The sequence below is a fragment of the Oreochromis aureus genome, linkage group 17, assembly GCF_013358895.1.
Source record: "Oreochromis aureus strain Israel breed Guangdong linkage group 17, ZZ_aureus, whole genome shotgun sequence".
NCBI classification, from domain to species: domain Eukaryota; kingdom Metazoa; phylum Chordata; class Actinopteri; order Cichliformes; family Cichlidae; genus Oreochromis; species Oreochromis aureus.
Window position 1 is genome coordinate 21,079,872 of NC_052958.1, and position 15,745 is coordinate 21,095,616.

The window sequence follows — 15,745 nt, forward strand, 5'->3', positions numbered from 1 at the left end:
ACAAAACACGCGATGAACTTAAATGAATGTCGTGTTTTTAATTCCGCTCCGGAGTCGTGAATCTCAACCCAGCAGCAGCGGTTTGCACGTCCTCTCCCGTTAATGCGGCAGGTAAATAATCAACTAACAGTGCATATTATGTTAGCGCGATCTGCTTTATTACAAAACCTGCCATTACTGTGCATTTAGGTGACCGTGATGAGAGAGACAGACAGAGTCTGGCTGGCGCTTGCTGGCAGTTGTCGCTGCAGTCCACCGGTAGCGTCTCTTTTCAGGCCCGAATGTCACCGAGCAGTGACTAAGTTTGTGTTAAAAGCCTTGCAGCCATTTGCCACAGCAGATGGTAAGTGAATGTGTTTAATTGTAGGCAGGGACATTACTGAATATTCTTGTGTAATTGCTACAGAATAATTTATGTTATACTTTGTTATTGCTACAGAAGAATATTTATTTTATTATTTTACATTTACAATTTTCCCCGGGGACCCTGTGACACCCCATTGAAGAGCCATAGGCTGGATCTCTTAAGATCTCACTGTTGGGTTTGTAAGGCCATGTTACTCCTAAATTTCTATCTTGTTCAAAGAGAAGATATAAAACAAAATTCTAAGCTAATCGACCTTATTAAAAATAAGAATTGATAAGAGAATCGATAAAGAATCGAATCGTTAAACAGAATCGAAAATGGAATCGGAATCGTTAAAATCTTATCAATACCCATCCCTAGTCAACAGTCCTTCAGCCAACGCTGGTGTCCTTGAAGGATAGGGTCAGAGAGACATAGTCCCGTTATCAGGGATAAAAATGTGGTGTTCTGGAACCGCATGAGTGAGGGAGATGATTGCGGACAACTGCACCAACTTCGCAGTTGTTCTTAATATCCATCACTGTACGCCAGGTCTATCTATTTCCCGTTGCAAAGCCGTGAGCTTCTTCAAGATCTTCCCATATGGTGTTCAATAAACACAGTCTGAGTAGTCACAGCTTGCCCACCGTCAATCATGTTGGCCAGCCTAGTGGGGGTTTTGAATAGCTGTAACCACTTTCTTTGTTCTTCGATAAGCCAGGTCCAAGCCAGCTCCGAACAGCCAGAACTCTGGTTCAGACTGGTAGATGTTGTACAGTGTCCTCCATCGAGAGTGTCGCACATGATGCAACCGCCTATCGAGTATCCGGCAGCAAACGTCTCTGCAGGACAATCAGGGCTCTCCCGAACCCAAGCTTCTTGTCGACAGTAGAGTGTCAGTTTCATTAATGCTGTTCTTGTTGTGATTTATTGATAAAAAACTGCTGAGTTTAATTTAACACTTTATTATTATTGAATGTAATGATGATTGCAGACTGCATAGAGGAATAGCATTAGCATAGCGAGGGCATTAGTATGTTAGCTCTGTTTTCCTTTGACCCTGTGTCGAGGAGGCTGCTGTCAGGATCTGCAGATCTGCTGAAAGCAGGAAAATGTGAAATGCAAACTCAACACTTTTTCTGTTTAACTCCCTCACAGGATCTGCTGCTTTGTTTATTAATGGTTTGTTTTGTCTTTTTTGTTTCTTACATGCATCCTTTCACAGCTCCACACAAGATTCTGTTTTTTTTTGTTGTTGTTGTTGTTTATTGCTTCTTTTATGTTTTGTTATGTATCTTTTTCATCTTTTCTATTCAATGAGTTTAGTTGTTATTTTGCACTTGTTAAGAAGCTCAGGTTTGACAAAAGCAGCTGAATGAACATCAGAGAGAGATTTTTCTGCCTTCTGTCTTTTTATTCCTTTCTTTTCTTCCCATTAAAGTGTTTTTTCTTTCTTTCTGATAAAAGCTCACAGACAAGGAGAGAGAAAAGAGATAACTCTGTTATTGTAGCTCTAAGTCTCTCTGACTCTAAATCTCTTTTAAGAGGAGGTATAAAACTACCTGACTGCATCCCTTATTAGCATTGCACTGTGTGTGTGTGAGTGTGTGTGTGTTTCCCTGCATTGCTATCTTTGTGAGAACCACTCTTAGGACTCTATCATCTTTGCAAGGACGTCAAATACTGTCATTTTGTCTTTGTTGGTGGTGCCCTGACACAACTGCAATAAGGAGGAATAAAAACCCCATGCACCAAATCACAAATCCTCTCTGATTGGGTAAATATAGCTTTTTTCCCCTCACAGGTTATTTGTACACTATCTATACATGCACTGCCCAAGTTTCACATCATAGCTTTCCAACACACTTTGTTTCTGATTCTTACAGCCAGAAACACTACTGTGTATTACATGATGGATAAGGTTAACCAAGAAAAACCAGATCTTTACTTTGACGTTTGTCACAACGAAGTTAAAACTCACAATCCTTTTTGCTAAGTGTAATTTGCTGACTTTTAGCATTTATTGTGTTAGAACAGTGTAGAGGAGACAGGAAAGCTGAGGAGAGAGAACAGAGAGACAGATGCAGCAGATGCCCTCATGGCGGATTTAAACTCGGCTTATGGCATATGGGTCACTTGCTCAACCCAGTGAGCTAAACCATTGCCCAAAACATATGATCCTTAATGCTGTGCTTTTATAACTGCTACAACTTGACTTGAGAAAATGCCTTGTTGATTCTACAGGTCAGATGAGAATGGCCAGACTCCTTCCAGCTGACAGGAAGTTGACAGTAACTCAAATAACGACTCATTACATGCATCCTTTGTCCCATATCCACTATCCCTCCTCTGCATATGTACAATGATCTGAACCTTGTCTCTCTAAGTTTGTCTCCAAACTATTCAACTTGAGCTGACCCTCTGAAGTGTACTCATCTCTAATCCTGTCCATCCTGGTTACTTCCACCTACAATTTGAGCATCTTTAACTCTGCTGCACACATCTCCTGTCTTTTGATTAGTACTGCTTCTCTGGTGTATGTAAAATCCTCAGTGTTGACAAGAAGACATTTACTAGAATATTTTATATTGTAGAACAAAGCACAAAACATCTCAAGTTCATGTTAACACAGACCTCATTTTAGGCATAAAAAACTGTTTAAAAAACCTGATGAATTTGAGAGAAGGAAAGCTGGAGTGCAAAGTGTAAACTCATTTCCATGGTTTATCACTCATTCCTGCAGCATTATAAAAGAACATTCTCCTTCTGATTTCTCCACAGCTTTCTTTCAGTACTGTGTCTTTTCCCTGTCAATGTGTGGGTAGATACTTACCTAGTCTCTTTGTGTTACCTTGAGTTGTGATGAGGTGGATTAGAAATTCTGCTTGAGTCTACATAGGTCAGGTAGGGTCTTGTTTAACAGCTTTAGGTCTTCTGTTTCAATATGTCCGATACCTGAGTGGATAAAATGGATGTGAATTAATATCTGACAAGATTATAAGATCTGAACCTTAAGTTGTATCATTCTGTCTTCCGTGGATGCTGTTGTCACTATTATATTTCTGCTTTTACCAGTATAGATGCTTGTTTGTCAATTGAATTGTTGTGAATTGAATTGAATCTAATTAAAATTGAATCAGGTTGAAAAACTCCTCTAATGTCTCCACATGAGCAGTACAAGTCAATGAAACACAATACAGTGCACAAAGGATTTTAAGCTGTATGCTATTTACATAGAGGTACCTGCACTGGACTTGACTATATTTTAAATGCAATCTTAGGGTGAAGGCTCCAATCACCATCCTTGACTACTACAGAAGCTTCTGCAAATGGTTAGAAAATCATGATCATTGATTATATACCATACCTTTTTTAACATTGTCTTTTTAAGAATATTGGACTGTGAAAAAATATTTTTTCTTGCTTTCTTATGCAGGGATGCAACAGTGTTTTATACAGATCAGTCACATATTCAGTCCTTAGGCTGTTCCTGTGTTTCTCAGACTGAAGCACTCTCCATCAGCTGCACTATTGCAGGCTGAGCACCTGCCAAGGGCCCCCCCTTGGCATATGTATGTGTATATATATATATATATATATATATATATATATATATATATATATATATATATACACACATATACACATATATATATATATATGTATATAGCTTCTCAAAAAACCTCTGGACAAGCCAGTGAGGTTTGGTTCAGTGACAGCAGAGTGGTCACCTGTCAATTTTCGTACAGGGAAGAATGGGACAAGAAAATGTAAACATGGTACAAAAACAGCCAAACCTAGCAGGTTTCTGGCTGTCACACTTTCAATGTCATACCATTAATGTCCGCCATTTGAATATTTATTTCTCACTTATGGCTAGCAATGCTATGAACATAAAATGCTGTACACACTTCTTATGAATAATTGCATATATTTCTTATTGGTACACTTGACATAAAATTGTAGCCACTTAACTCAATGCAAACTTTAGCTGGAGCCACTTGCAGTTAAAGTTTGTGCTGCTAGAGCGCGCTGCCTTTCTGGTTGCTCGTCGAACAGCCAGAGAGCTGCAGGTCATTTTAATCTCAGGTGTTTTGTAACAGTTCAGTCGTACACATTAAACATCATTAGATCATCGAAACACACCAGACACACACACACACACACACATATATATATATATATATATATATATATATATATATATATATATATATATATATATATATATATATATATATATATATATATATATATATAATCACAAACACTTAGAAAACATGAATAAAACATGAGTTGAACACTATGTCCAGTTTGGACTGAGGACAAACAGAGGCCACTGGGAGCTTTGGTACGACAACAGCAAACTGATGCACACACACACACGCACACACACACACACACATACACACACGCATGCACGCACACGCCAGCCGGGCAATAGTGTGTGTACCTGCTGTGCTCTTGTTTTTATTTGTATTGCATGTTGTAATATTGTAATCACTGCGCCTGTGTGTTTGTGTGCCTCATGGGGCTGGTTGCCATGGGGACAGTGATAAGGGTTCTAAATGGAACTCAATAATTCATGAGCTCTTGATAAGACGCACAACACCACGCACACACAGCGTACATACACAAATCCCGCTCACACACACTAAACATTCAGATACAATACAACGCAATTACAGGAAAACAAGACCGACATCCCTCTCCAGACAAACACAGAAGAAACCGTGCACTGCAAACAAATACGAACACACACTCAGACACGACTAACGGCAGATTTTGAAGCTGTGCTGCCTGGCATTTATTTTCAATATATCAACAGCTTTTATTCAAATCTGATACTTCAGCATAATAAAACTAATGTGACTCACTTGAATTATTTTCAGCATAGGAGATTAAATTGGATAAAAGCCCATCCATCTATCTATTCAACCCCTTCAACCATCTATCCACTTTCTCATTATGTGAAGTCGGGTCATGATGGCAGCAGGAGGCAGAGTATTCCAGGCATCCTTTTCCCAGAAGAGTTTTCCACTTCCTCTGGTGGTATCCAGATGAATTTGAAGGGCATAAATCGGATATATGGTATGATCGCTGCAGTGAGTTCTGAGCTCACCACAGGTTCCTCTTCCAGTTGGGTGTGCCTCAGTTCTATTCCTCGGCCTGTCTCTAAAGTTAACACCAGCGACGCTGAAGGAAACTAATTTCAGCCACTTGCATCTGTGATCTCATTCTTTCAGTCATTAGCCAGATCCCATGACAGAAGGTAAGTATGAGACCAGACTGAGTGGTAGCTCAGTAAGGAGACATCATTTGAGTTTGAGTAATAAATGATTTGGCAATTAGATTCTGATGAAACTACACAAAAGAGTGGAGTCGAGCAACGGTAGGAACCAGGACAGGATCCCGTCCAGACTAGACATTAGTGGTGGCAGAGATGAAGCAGGTGGAGACTTGGATGATTATCTCTAGCTGGCCATGATGAGGTGAAGATGTGGAGGAGGTGGGTCACCTGAATAAGAGTCTGAAAGGCTGAATGACAGAAGAGCAGTGCTAGCACACAGAACGTGGGCTGACTGGCTCACAGAGGGAGGCAAACTGATGAAGAGGAAATGATGTGAAGAATGTTAAAAGTGTCAGACACCCAAGAATTCAGCCAGATGAATAAATGCAGATCTTCCTGACTGAACTTACACGTAAGCTTCATATTGAAAGTTTCTGCTTCTGGCTTCTAGCTCTTCATTCAACAGTCTGGTAAGAGGATCTACTACTACTGTCCACACTATGTGCACCAGTGTGCAGTGGTTGTGCTGCAAGTCCTGTAATAATGTACTCTAAGTACAGTTGGTGGATTTTTTTCCTTCTCTCTTTAATATCATTTAATTGAATGTTTTTAAAATTTTTGCACAGCTTCACAAGCCATGAATCTTTTTCTTTAACAGTCCATGAGAGAGATATTTCTTGTCTTACAATCAGTTATTTCTTGTGTACAATCAATGGTCAGAATGACAGCATTCCCAAAGCAGGAACTTTCTTAAGCACTAGGAACCTTTGGAAAGATGGCAGGAACTTGGGTCTAATGCAGAAGTTCTTGAAATGTGGATTGAACCCATCATTAGGGGGATTTAAAAAAAACAAACAAGAAAAATATTGGAATAATTTAAGTTGTTCGTTTTTTTCTTAGCTTTGGAGTAGGACTTTTTCAGTAATCATCTTGATGCATTCTCAATCATCCAGGAAAGTAAATCTCCAAAAGTTGAATCTGTTCATCTGGACGTAGCGTTTTGTGGGAGAAACGTTTCGCCACTCATCCAAGTGACTTCTTCAGTCTCAGCTGACTGCAGGTTTCCCCAAACCTTATAAACAGTACATTTGCATAATGACTGAAACCAGCCCACTGAGGGAACAATGGGCTGTGAGGTCAGTTCCTTAATCATAATTATGCAAATTCCCATGACCATTGATCAACAATCACTGACCAAAACCCACTGATCAAAGAACACTGATCAATGGCCATGAGTACCATTCACAGAGAGTTGGGGAATGGCTGCAATCACAGCATTGTAAGATGGCGAAAAATGTACCCTTAGGCCCCCTCCTCGATTCAGAGATGGTCTTTCCCTTTTCACGTAAATGGCCTCCTTGACTCCGCGCTCAAACCAGCGTTCTTCCCTGTCCAGGATGTGTACATCCTCATCATTGAAAGAGTGTCCACTGGCCTGTAGGTGTAAGTAGACTGCAGTGTCCAGGCCTGACGAGGTAGCTCTTCTGTGTTGTGCCATCCGCTTATTCTTTTTAGTCTAGCTTCATTTCAGCTTGTTACATTCTGCCATGTTTTGTGTCCAAGTTTTCTTTGTTTGTCAAGTTCAAGTCATGGCTATGTCTCCTTATGTTTCCTGTTTTATTTTGAAAGAGCTTTGTGTTTTGTGTTTATTGTATTTAGTTTCACGTGTCCTGTCATTATGTTGATTGTTATCAGCTGTTTTCCCCATGTGATTCTACTTCCTTTGATCATTCCTTATGTGCATTTAGTCTGTGTTTCCACTCAGTCAGTGTCAGATCGTCTGTTAACCTCACCACAGTTTTCATAGGTTTACTCCATTGTTTCTCTGTGTTTTCTAGTTTACTCAGTGTTCATAGTTTGTTATAGTTTTTCACTGAGTGTCACAGCCTTCTGTTAACACAGAGTTCATAGCCTCCTTAGTTTCCCTAGTTCCATGTTTTTCTTCTGCAATCAGCCAATAAAGGCTCGCTTTATTTTTTGAATCTACGTTTTGTCTCCACCGTGTGCATCTGGGTCTACCTCTTTCCTCACACCGGCACACCCCGCGGTGACAAAAGCGCTATACAAATACAGGCCATTTACCATTTTACCATTTAATGTTGAACTTCTTGGTTACTGTTTGTCAGCACAATTCATCTTTACACTTAGACGTGGTGCCAAATCGTGGACTAATCTTGAGTGGAAGTGGCTATTCTTTGCAGACAACAAACTTTCTAAGTGAATCTTTTTATTTTCGCGTGTATCTGCTGTACAAGTCCTGTGTTCTTTGAGGTGGCTTTTTTTAAGAATGTATATTTTTTCAGCACACAGTCAAACTGTTTTTAAGCGTAACCAGCGGCTGTACTAAAGAAATCTGGACTGAAAATAATGCACAATTGTAAATGAGGGAAAAAAAAAAACTGTTTTGAACTTTTTGCTTTGTTTCCTGAGCTGTCAAGCCCATTGCACATGCTCAGTAGTGTCTGCCTTACAGTCCACATCCTCATGTTCTTGCAGAGTTTACATTTTGATCACATCCAAAAGATAAACCTAAATTTGCTGGTAGCCTGGGAGGATTAAGGGTATAAAATCTCAATGGATTAAAAAAAAAATTGAGGTCTGAGGGGAAAAGGTCTTTATGAATTAATGGAAAGATTTTGCTCTTTTGAGCAGATTGCTCCATTTGGTAATATCTGAAAAGTCATAATGGCCCAGTGGCCCGAAGCCTCTAAGATGAGTCTCTCTTAATCTGTGCCTGAAAGTTGTCTCTTTAATTCAGTGTTAGAATTATAGACAGGAACACTGCTTAATTGCTTGTTCTTCCTCCTTAAATTAGACTAAAGATGAATGAGCTGTGTTAGCTTCGCCCAGATGAATGAGAAGATAAAATGCAGAAGTGCAGAATGAGCGTAAGATGTCCTGCTAGGAATAAGTTTCTGAACAGGTGGCAACACATCTTATTAATAAGTGCGGTCATCCTTATTCACCCACTTGCTGAGCTTGCTGCAATGAATGTGGCATCCAAGTCCCCCAGATGTCTTTCTGCATGAGTAAAACTGGTCTCACAAGAGCATCGCAAGAGGCTGCAGGGGATTTTCTTTCTGTGAGATAGCATAATTGACCACATGAACAACCCTAACTGGTGTCCCCCCATTCTGCTGTCTCAACACATATTTATATAACACCAACATAGCAACAAAAACACTGTTACACCTTTGGATTTAGTAAAAACCAAAACAAAATTAAATGGATAGCCAACCTCTGTTTTGTCAGTAAAGCGACCTGTTTCAAAGCTTGGGGACCTGTGTTATTTAAAATGGATGGTTTAAAATAGAGAGAAAAAGATGAAGATAATACGAAGTCAGCTTTTTTTGTTTGGTAACTTGTTATTTGTTGCATTAAAATCTTTGTCATCTCTCTGTTCTTTGGCTCACAGTCATGGATGGATGGACAAGCCCCAATAGAACCAATCAGCTGATTAACGAGTGAGGTCACCTGGCTTGGAACGGATGACAGCCAGCCAACCAGGCAGCCTTGATGCTGTCCAGAGCTCCAATCAGAACCACTGATAAGCTGACTGATCATTTGCTACTAGGGAAAAACTGTTCCTCCTCTAATACTTTATCCTTCTTTTTCATTCCTCTATTTGTTTTTCTCTTCTATTGTTCTGTTGTTTTTAGTTACTCTTTTTTCTTCTATCTGCCTTTTATAGTTCATCCTTTTCCACTGTGTCTTATACTTTATCTCCTTCTCCTTCCCACTCCTCATTTCATCTCTTAGGCTACGTTCACACTGCAGGTCTTAATGCTCAATTCCGATTTTTTGATCAAATCCGATTTTTTTGTCTGCTTGTTCACACTACAACTAAAATGTGACAGCAAACGCGCTCTAGTGTGAACGATCAAAGCGGCCCGCATGCGCAAAAGAAGACGTCACACACAACTCGCTCTGTTTAGACCCAGAGCAAACAATATTGTTTGACTGATTGCCCTTAATATAAAGACTTCGGACTTTACGTTTCCCAATTTTTGCTTTAAGTTATTTTGTTATTTACATAATAATGTAAATAACCTAATAATTATCCTTATTGCTGTTTTAGAGAGGAGCGGTGCTTCAAAGGATAGTTGCAGATTTCTGTCAGAATTTGCAGATTATACAGTACAAATAAAATGTTCACGTTTCTCCAACGTTGTCTTCCCAACAGTTTCACTGACATCTACACTGGATGGCCACACTGTAAAATGTAATTCTAGATGTTTGTTATTTCAACATATTATTCTATATCAGTTTGACGATAGATGACTGAAGTTGTTGTTATAACATAGAATTACAAGTTAAAAACGTCCCAATTACACCAAAAAAAGCTAACTTGAAAACTCATGTCCAGCTAAATCAGCAACTTATGTGAACTTGACAATGTGGGTAAATTGAACACAGCAGGATTCAAAACTGCCTCACGTGACTGCTACCGAGGTGCATCATGGGGAATTGGCGGTTAACGACATGCTCACTTTACTTGGACGTTTTCTAATCGTCTTCTTTGGAATATGCTTTCAAGGTGAGTAACATTGGTTATAACTATAAGGAAAGAGAGCTACAAAAGTTGGAACATGTTTTGAATTTATGGCATGATGTGTGTTTTCTCTTTTACCGAAATGTTTGCTTTAGCTAATGTAACTTTAGCCGACAAGGTCCAGCTTGTGTGTCATGACCAAACTTGACCTAATAAACTGACATATGGCCTTTTTATGGGTTTAATGTGGCACTGACCAAATCACAAGTATTGTGCCGCTAGCTTTAAGGTTGTGCACTCAACCACTGTTGCGATATTAGCAAGCTAACTCAGCTAATTAATAAAGCTTATTTCATATTGTCTCTGTACTTGTAAATTTCTTTCAAGTTCACAGGCTGTTGTATTTTGGTGGAAGTTCATTTTGGCAATATTTCCAATAACTGACTGGGTTCAAAAAGAACTTTTGGCAGGACTCCGATGCTTGTTGTCATCTGTTTACCCCTATGTAATCACTTAAGTTGTTATTAACTGCTGCATGCTAAGCTGCAAGAGTGCACTGAGGACTGAGACAAAATATGGTCTTCAAACCAGCATTATATTAGTTTTTATCAGATAGTCCTCCAGTGTGTTTATTTTTTTGCTTTAATTCTATTGTGCAGTTATTTGTTACCCTGAAATGCTTTATGCTTAACAACAGCTCACTATTTTGACTTATTTTTGAACTCTTGTGATCAGTATGACTAGTTTGTGTGAGTTTCCATACTAAAAGAGCTGTAGTGATAAAATAATTGGCATCAGAGACACTGATTTTTGGCATGGTATACTGCAGAAGTTTTTTTTTTGTGCATAATTTACCTTTTAATTAAACTGCATTCTCTGTATTGTAACAAAACTAACATTGTTTATATGTCAGAAAATTAGCAAACATGAATAAATGGCGAAAACAATATAATTATAACATATATTTTTATTTTACTTATTTTAGGTCTGTGAAGCCAAACTTGATGCTGGGGATTTATTTTTGTCAGTGGAGTCAAATGGTAAGTTACAATTTGTGCATTTTGTCATACTGGAAACACCACAGATTATATTGTAATTTAATAGCTCTGTAGAACAAATGATATAAAGATTGTAGTGTCAGGGTACTTCTTAAGAAGTAATATGGCACTATTGATGATCACATGCAGGTGCATAAACTAAATATTCAGACGTGTTACCAACAAGTGATTCATTAACAAAAGCAATGGAGCAGACTGTTTTTAGGTTCTTGTGGTTGTAATAACATCCATAACTGCAAGTTTGTCATTAATTTATTTTCACAGGTCTAGATGATCACATCTGTCTTTGTCATTTAAATGAGGTGGACTTGCAAACTTTGCGCTCTTTTGGGTAAATTGCTGTCCACTACATATACACAGAATGTGCACAGTATTTCAGATCTCAAAAGGGAGTATGTAATGGACTTGCTGGCTTTAATGTAAAAAGCCTGTTGTGTAACTTTAATGAGGCAGTTGGACTAAAACAGTATTGCTCATCAAGGTAAACATCTGAGGAATAAGGAAACTGTTACTTGTCCTTATACTCAGTGTTCTTTTAATCGCACTTTTACTAAAGTTTTACATCACATAAGTCATTTTCACAATCATTCTACTTTAAAAGATTTCAAGACAGAGCTTATTGTTCTCTGAACTTCCTTGTTTGCTGAACGGCAGGTAAAGTGCATCTTTTGTTTGTTTGCTTTTGTGTGTTTGTGTTTTCTCTAATGGGCCTCAGATGACTGTTTGCTTAAATTTGGGTCTCAAAGAATCTTTTTTTTATTCTGCCTGTACTCTCCACCCTCTTCCTCTGTTGCTCAGGTTGAAGCAGAATTTGCCCGTCTTACATCTGTTGACCTGAAAGGGTTCCTTTTGCTGTGCTTGACCATTATGGAGAGGTTCGTGGAGCTGTACAAAATCAAGAGCGGCATAGGAGGGCTAACTAGGCTCATAAGATGCTTGGTGATGATGTAAGTGTTCAACTGCGAAATCTAATCCTTTGTTTAAGTTTTAGGTTATCCAGTTCAACTGATGAACTCATTGAAAGAAAGCTGATAAGTAAAGTCTGTCATCATATTTCACAACTGGACATTTAGTGTGGTAACTTTACAGAATCTGTGTATATTGGTGGTAGGTTGGATATCATATTCTACTTGAATGTCCTGATAAGCCTGATTCAAAATCTCCAATGATAATCATATATTGATGGAATTATGTATCAAAAGCTGTGAATTTGGAGCTGTCTACATGCTTCATAAACACTGTTTAAAAAGTGTTTTGGTTTTCTTTTTGACTTCTTTGACCAGAGCCCTACACAAAGGAAGAGGACAGAGGACCTCATTTTCTAAAGGAAGATCCTCACACACTTTCAAGACTGTGAAGGTTAGCATTGTTTCTTTTAGTAAATTTAATAATGACAGCACCACAATGGATTTTAAATGAAACATGTGGCATAACATGTGTACTTTTTCCTCACCAAATGTATTATTACAAGATCTTTGACACTGGATTTGGTCTGGGTTTCAGAGAAACTAACTGGCAAGCTAGCATTGATATTATTAGTGTCTTGTGTTTATTCATGTCTTCACCAGGGTCTTTGACATTTCGCTGCTGTACTGTTCACTTCAGCTTTATGTTTGATTTCTCACATTGTATATTGTAATGGCAGAGATATTAGGATATTTAAGGGCCTGCAGTGGCTGCTACAGCTGTGGGGGCAATACTTTGGTGAAATGTCCTGGACCCTGGAAAAGAGACTGTGTAGACTGGGTAAGCAATTAAAGGTTACTGGCCGAGAGTCATTGGGCAGCTGGGTAAAGGTGGATGTTGACATTCAGTGCCAATTATGCAACCTGTTCAGCCATGTCTATATGCTCTTTTTCATGCTGTTAATATAGGGGAAAAATAAACTTTAATCAATAAACTGATTAAAGAAGCATTGTCTATGGAGCCACAATCTGATCCTGTAGTGTAGCTTCAGTTTGCACATTTCATGTATTCTCAGCCAGATTTGGTTTAGAGCACAGCCAATATTTAGCATAACTAGATTTAAATTCACACACTGGTGATGGCAAGCTACATTGTAGCCACAGCCGCCCTGGGGCTCACTGACAGAGGCGAGGCTGCCGGACACTGGCACCACCGGGCCCTCTGGCCACCACCAGTAGGCAACAGGTGAAGTGTCTTGCCCAAGGACACAACGACTGAAACTGTCGGAGCTGGGGCTCGAACCGCAACCTTCCAATTATAAGACGAACTGTCAACTCTTGAGTCACGATTCAGTCATCCACCCATGTGTGTGAATGACTGAATGTGTAAAGCACTTTGGAGTCCTTAGAGGACTAGTAAAGCGCTATACAAATACAGGCCATTTACCATTTAAATTGAAAATTTTGTTTGAATTCTGCAATTGAAGACATGCTCAGTTATTTATGAACATGGTCTTTGTTTAAAGCAAGAAATGGATTTGTAACATGGGGTGCATATCTCATTCTGAAAAACTTTAACAACTAATAAGTGTTACCCAAAGCCAATCACCATCATCCAAAGCATCAGTATGGCTCTTCTTTGGAAAGACATGAATTCTTAAGCACAAGGGATATTGTGTAATTGTAATTGTGTAATTTTTTTTGTTTTTTTTTTTTGTCTTTGAACCCTTTTATAGCCGACAGGTGTTGAAGACACGTTTTCTAAGAGGATGAAAGTTGGCATTGTGATGGTGAAAGAAGAAGACATGATCGATGTGTTGGTTGTCCTTGAGGCGGCAGTAATCCTGTCTAATCTGAGGGATGTCTCAAGTGCCTTTTCCATGCTGATGGGCCTTCTTTTGCCCTCAACATAGACTATCCAAAGGAACTTAAGGACATCTTTGAAGTCATTCAGAACATCCTAATGAACATTGGTGGAAGGCAGTGCATCTCACTAGTGCATGGTTTAAGAAACAGACTCTTGCAGAAAGCCATGCAGAACTGTAATTGTATGCTCACAGCATACAATTGCTTTAGTGTTAAGGACAGTTTTATTTTACTGTTTGCTTTTTATTCTTGCAAGTTCTCATTCTCACTTTTGTATGTCACTAAATGACTACACTTTACATTCCAGATTAGACAATTACTCATTTGTTCATGGTTTAAGAAACTTATGTGAACAACAATATAATGGTGGACTCTGCAGATGCTTATCTCATGCAAGTCAGTAGTTTTTCCTTTGTTTTGCAATTGAGCAGACTCAAACTGATGTTTCTGAAATATTCATATTATCAAATGTTTCAGAAGCATGCACTCATTTTCAGAGATATTGGTTCTGTGGAATTTGTTGCAATTGTAAACGAAGACAAATACAAGAGTTTGATGTCTTACTTGTTATAAACTGATCTTTACTGTCACTTATCAAAGGTTTTGTACTATTTTAATATTTCAAGTTTTATGCTAACAGGTGTGACTGAGCACAATGAAGTTTGAACATTTTGTAAATGTAAAGAATAACTTTTCTAAAATAGCAAGTGTGTGTTACATTACATTAATGCAGACTTTATGTTGTTACTTCACAAGAATCACTACTGCTCCTAGAGTATTGGTCAGAATTTAATCTTCACCCAAACTGGGCTCAAGACCAAGTTCAAATTTATTGTTTCACAGGAGCAGCCTTTGAGTTTTGATGGATTGTGAGCCTGATGAGCTACGTCACTGATTTTTCTGTTTCTCAGATGACTAAGATGGCACAATAAATGGTGAATGTTGGGTGCTCATGAGTAAATGTCTTGTCATGTTCTTAAAACAAACTTTCTGTATGAAATGATCAGATAGACTTTAATGGAATCTGTGGGGTTTTATTTTTTTTTTCTGTAAACAACAGAAAATTAATTTAAAGGAATGTAGATATTTAAACCTGAGATCTAAGATAAACCTAACAGGTAGTTTTGCTGAAATGGATGTTAGAAAGCTAAAAAACAAAACAAAACTTAAGATGTTTAATACACATTTTTCTTTACATCCAGTCAATCAACTCTGATAATTAAAATGAAACTGATTTACAAGTTCACTCAGCTACCTTAAGGAGCTCAGTTAATTAATAAACTTAAATCAGCTTAGCTAACAGATTATGTTAGTTAAGCTAAAATAGATTCTAAGTTAAAAGAACTACTAAAGTATTTGAATTAACTAAAAACCCAAGTCAACTGAACTAGGACAAGAGTTTAAACAATAGATTATTTTAATTTAGCTGAAAGGGTTTTCCCAAGTAAAGATGACAATTAAAGGAGTTGAACTGACTAACAAATCTCAGTCAACTAAACTAAGATGAAAGTTTAGACAACATGTGATTTTTCATTAAGATAACAATTGGTTGTGTTATAAGAACAAACTCTATTTCTTGACTTAACTTAAAATTTTAAGGCAGCCCTTTACCTCATATTTTTAAGTTGAAACAACAAGTTATATTTTACAGTGCAGGAAGCGTTCGCGATGTCTTCTCCGGTGCTGATAATTGGCGTCTGTCTTGTGTCAGTGACGTAAAAGATGGATTTAATGCGACATGACCGTTCAAACAGCAGTCGCTTTCTAAAACATCAGATATGTATCGGA

The 15,745-nt window shown here is 38.3% G+C and overlaps 1 long non-coding RNA gene across 1 annotated transcript; it reads left to right on the forward strand.

The window, feature by feature from the left end:
• The first annotated feature begins 283 nt into the window (after positions 1-283).
• Positions 284-3,499, forward strand: LOC116312828. Its single transcript, XR_005608763.1, has 2 exons — positions 284-343; positions 1,068-3,499. It is a non-coding gene; the product is annotated as an uncharacterized LOC116312828 (long non-coding RNA).
• Positions 3,500-15,745: the final 12,246 nt, after the last annotated feature.